Here is a 5,356-nt window from a genome sequence, read left to right as displayed (position 1 = left end):
GGGTCCTATGTATTTCTTGGGTCTGGATATTTGAATGCCTTTCTAGATTTGGAAAGTTTTCTTGCAGGATCTCATGGAATATATTTTCTAGACCCTTATTATTTTCTTCCTCTTCTGGGATACCAATTATCCGGATGTTGGGGCGCTTAATGGTATCCAGTATTCCTCGTAGATTATTCTCATTTTTCATGGTTGTTTTCTCAATCTTCTTGATAGTTTTTTCTAGGTCAGGTGTTTTGTCTTCTATGTTAGAGATTCGATCTTCTGCCAGGTCTAACCTACTTTTAATGCTTTCAAGGGAGGTTTTGATTTCCTGTATCACATTCTTCAATCCTAAAAGTTCCATCTGGTTCTTGTTTAGGGTATCCATTTCTTCTTTCAAGTCATGAAAGTACTTCCTCATCTCCTGGTGCTCCTTGTCTCTTTTCTCTTCCATCTCAGTTAGTTTAGTCACTACAAATATTCTGAATTCCTTATCAGACATGTCCACAATGTCCATTGTATTGACTGGGGGTGATGTAGGCTTTATTATTTCTCTTGAGCCTCTGCGATTGTTCCTACTCATCAGGTAATCTATATGCTTCTTCCTAACTTATTTAAGGTATCTTTGATTGTTAAAAGTTGTACAGTCTTAGAAAATTGATGATTTATCTTATGGTTGGCCTACTTGTTGTTCACAATTACCATTAACTGTTGCCACTAGCCCTGGATGGCCCAAAGTCCCCGCTGTTTCTAAGGAGTGGTGAGCCTTCAACTGACCTAATAAGCAACATCCCAAGAGCAACGAAAAACAAAACAAAATAAGGAAATCACGCAGGGCGCATTGCATGCTGCACACTATTCAAATCACCAAAATTCTAAGAGTCCAAAGGCTAGTGGAAAAGGGTCAGAAGATGAGTGACCTGGTGGGCCCTTTAGCATCAGTTGGCCTGGTGTCCAGAACTGCTGGCCAGCTCGATCCGGATTGCAGGTGGGGTGGGGTGGGAGTCCATGTTAAAGTCCCAGACAACCAACCTGGGGTCCAAGGAGGAGGAACGGTGGGGAGGCGTGGAGATTCAGAAGGGTCGGTCCTGCAGCCTCAGTCCGCCTGGTGTCTGGAACTGCTCATATATAGCTTTTATAGTGTTGGTAATTGACCCTTCTATGCCAATCTTGCTGAGCATCTTAATCATGAAGGGTTATTGTATTTTGTAAAATTTTTATGCATTAAAATTATCATATGGTTTTTATCTTTCTTTCTCTTAACATGGTGTATTATGTTTGCAGTCTATGTTGAACCACTCTTGCATCTGTGGAATAAAATCTACCTGGTTATGATGAATAATCTTTTTTATATATCATTGTATATGCTTTGCAAGTATCTTGTTGAGAATTTTAGCACCTATATTCATCAGAGATATTGCTCTGTAGTTTTCATTTTTTTGTTATGTCTTTATCTGTTTTGGGAATGAGGATGATGGAGGCTTCATAAAATGAATTTGGGAGGTTTCCTTCCTTTTGGATCATTAGAAATAATTTTAAGTGAATGGGGGTTAACTCTTCTTTGAAAGTTTTGTAGAATTCAAAAGTGAAGCCATCAGGACCTGGACTTTTCTTTGTCAGTAGATTATTTATTACTGATTGAATCTCATGGCTTGTTATGGATCTATTCGGGCTTTTTATGTCCTCCTGATTCAGTCTTGGTAGATTATATGCATCAAGGAAATTTTCCATCTCCTTCATGTTCTCTTGTTCGTTGGCATGTAGTCACTCAGAGTATCTTTTAATGATGTCTTATATTTCTATTTTGTCTGTTGTAATATTGCCAGTTTCATTACCAATTTGAGTTATCTGGTTTCTTTCTTCTTTTTCTAATTTATTTCTTTGTATTTCAATTTCTTTTATACATTCAATCACATTACCTACCTTACAAAGTGAATATTCCAACATGTGTACATTACTCACCAGTCCAGTTGACAATACTATAAAGTTATCTTCAATAGATAATAATCCAATTATTTGTCCCAGAAATGCCTTGCCTCTATTTTTCTCCTTAATGTCCTTCCTCAGACTCTACTTCTTCACCTGTCCTCTTCCTACACTGTATATTCACAACCATTTACTAAGTTAATATAATCTTTAGTCATTCAGTTTTGACCCTAGAGTGTGGACTCTCAGTATATATTAAGTGGAGACATACAATGTTTCTCCTTCATAGCCAGCATTGCTTCACTCAGCAGTAAATCTTCCATATTCACCCACTTTATGTCAAAAGCCAGGGTCTTGTTTTTGTATGGCTGAGTAGTATTATATGTGCCACAGTTTTTCAATCTATTCATCTGTTTATGGGCATTTGGGTTGGTTTCATGTCTTAGCAATTGTGAAAAATACCGCAAAAAACATCGATGTGCAAGCACTTTTTGAATTAAGAATTCTTTGGTCCTTTGGTAGATACTAAGGAGTGGGATTGCTGAATCACAGGGTAGTTCTTTGTTCTTTCTTTAGAGCTTTTTGCTATAGGGCATATGCACTCACCAGAAAGACAGAGAGATAGAAAGCAAGAAAGCACCCGCCCTAGGGGGGATGGCCACACCACAATCCCTTCTCCTCCATTCTCCTCTTGGGATCTTGGGCATGCACGCACATGCACCCAGTGTGAGTTCAAACCACCGAATCTGGGACTCAAACCACAGTCAACTACATGAAAGTCCAGCGACATAGCTAGTATGGCAATAGCTGGTCCCAATCATATGGTAGTTCTATTTGTAGATCCTTGAAGTATCTGAAAATTATTCTCCACAGTGGCTCCACCAACAGCAGTGTAAGAAATTTCCTCTTTCTGACTGGGATTAAGTGGTATCTCACTGTGGTTTTGATCTGCATCTCTCTCTCTCTCTTTTTTTGGGGGAAGGTGTTTTCTTATTGGGCGTGTGCGCTCGCCAGAAAGACAGAGAGAGACAGAGAGATAGAAAGCGAGAAATCACCCCCCAGAGGGGATGGCCATGTTGCAATCCCTTCTCCTCCATTCTCCTCTCGGGATCTGGGGCATGCATGCACATGTGCCTGGCATGAGTTTAAGCCTCCGGGTCTAGGACTCAAACCACGGTTGCCTACATGGGAGTTCAGCGACATAGCCATTACTCTAACTGCTGGTCCCTGATCTGCATCTCTCTTACAGTGAGGGATGTCGAGCATTTTTTCATATGCTTTTGGGCTATTCGTATGTCTCCCTTAGAAAGTGGTATTTTCAACTCATTCTCCCATCTTTTAATAGGGATAATCATCTCTTTTTAAGGACCGTTGCTTGAGTTCCTTGTGTATTCTGGTTATCAGTTCATTATCTGACACGTAGTTTAGAAAAATATTTTCCTATTCTGAGGACTGTCAGTTCACACTGATTACTGTGTCTTTTGCCATGTAGAAACTTCTTTATCTGATTTAATCCCACTTGTCTATTATGGGAATTATTGACTGTGCTTTGGGGGAACTTATTCCTTTGCTTACCTCAATGTCTCCCAGGCTTTCCTCAGTGTTTTCTAGCAACATTTTTATAATTTGAGGTCTTAGGTTTAGATCTTTGATCCACTTTGAGTATATTTTTGTCAATGGTGAGAGACAGGGGTTCAGATTCATCCTTCTGCAGGTGGATATCCAGTTTTTCCAGGACTATTTGGTAAAGAGGCTTTCCTTTCCCCAGTTGATTGACTGGTACCCTTTGTAAAAAATCAGTTGGCTGTATGTCTGGGAGTTTATTTCTGGGGACTGTATTCTGTTTCATTGGTCCATCTGTCTATTTCTGTGCCAAACCATACTGTTTTGATTACCACAGCTTTGTAGTATATTTTTGGGTTAGGGAGTGAGATAGACCCACTCTCATTCTTCTTGTGCAGAATTCCTTTGGCAATATGAGGTTTTTTTATAATTCCAGAAAAATTGTCTGATTGTCTTTTTTTTTCAAATCAATTGTTGTCTTTTATTATCATCTTTAAAATGTCATATGAAGGCCTTAGAAATTATCCAGCTTGTTACTGTAGCTGGAAAACTCTTAGATCTTACTCATCAGCCTGCTGGACTGTACCCTTCTCAGAGACATAGATACCATCCAAGAATTTTCTTATATCCTTATTTTTTAACTATTGTGGCTTGCTGTATCAAAGCAACTGAATTTGAAACAAGTTCAATATCATTGCCTAAAAGGGTCAACTCATCTTTCTGGGCTTGAGATACTGAACAAGCCACACCTGGTCTCATTCGAACCCTCTGGATGTATTTTTCACCCAAGAAATTTCAGATTTCAACAAGAGACCCATTCTCCTGAATAACGACGTTGATGGGGAAATGAGCATACTCAGACCTCATCTTGTAGCGGAAGCCCAACATAACACCCTTGATCATGTTCTGGACGTGACTACAGATAGCATGAACGGTTGCCAGCTCCTTTCTGTTCCCCCACCATTTGTCAACCCACAGTCTCTTCTTCTTCTTCCCAAGGAGGCTGAGCTTGACATTGATATGGTTGAAGTCCCTCTGCAGGGTTCCTTGGGGGCCCTTCATGATGACGGTGTGTCCCTTCAGGGTGATGTTGACGTTCTCGGGAATGTCGACCATCTGGTTGCTGAGAATGGTCTTCATCCTTGCAGTAGGTGTAGCAAAGAGCTGAATGATTGTCTTTTAAAATCTGTGAAGAATGTCTCTGGCACTTAGACTGGAATTGCATTAAATATGTAGATTAATTTTGGTAGAATTGCCATTTTGAATATATCAATTCTTCTAATCCAGAAACATGGGATGTCCTTCCACTTTTTTGTGTCATTTTCAATTCCTTTTTTTAGCTTCTCATAGTTTTCCATGTGGAGGTCTTTAACTTCTTTGGTTAGATTTATTCCTAAGTATCTTATACTGTTTGTGGCTATGGTAAATGAAGTTACTTTTTTCATTTCTATCTCATTCTGCCTACCGTTCATATATCAAAATTCTATAGATTTCTGTATGTTGATTTTGTATCCTGCAAATTTACTGTATTCATCTATTATTTCCAGGAATTTTTTCATGGATACCATTGGGTCTTCTATGTATACCATCATGTCATCTGTAAATAGGGGTAGTTTTGCCTCTTCTTTTCCTATTTGAATGCTTTTTATTTTATTCTCTTTTCTGATTGCATTGGCAAGGACTTCCAGTACTATATTGAAAAGAAGGGGAGAAAATGAACATCCTTGTCTTGTACCAGTTTTTAGTGGAAAAGCTTTCACCTTTTCTCCATTGAGGATGATGTTCGCTATGGGTTTTTTATAGATAGCTTTTACCGTGTTGAGAAATGACTCTTCTAGGCTGATTTTTCTTTTCTTTTTTTTCTTTTAATTTTTTTAGAGGTTTT

At 38.9% G+C, this 5,356-nt stretch overlaps 1 pseudogene; it reads right to left on the bottom strand.

The window, feature by feature from the left end:
• Nucleotides 1-4,031: 4,031 nt before the first annotated feature.
• Nucleotides 4,032-4,611, bottom strand: LOC106733240 (60S ribosomal protein L9 pseudogene; annotated as a pseudogene).
• Nucleotides 4,612-5,356: the final 745 nt, after the last annotated feature.

Source organism: Tupaia chinensis, unplaced genomic scaffold (assembly GCF_000334495.1).
Source record: "Tupaia chinensis unplaced genomic scaffold, TupChi_1.0 Scaffold141861_1, whole genome shotgun sequence".
Classification (NCBI taxonomy): Eukaryota; Metazoa; Chordata; class Mammalia; order Scandentia; family Tupaiidae; genus Tupaia; species Tupaia belangeri.
Note: the sequence above shows the minus strand (reverse complement) of the source record. Positions and strands in the feature narration are given on the sequence as shown.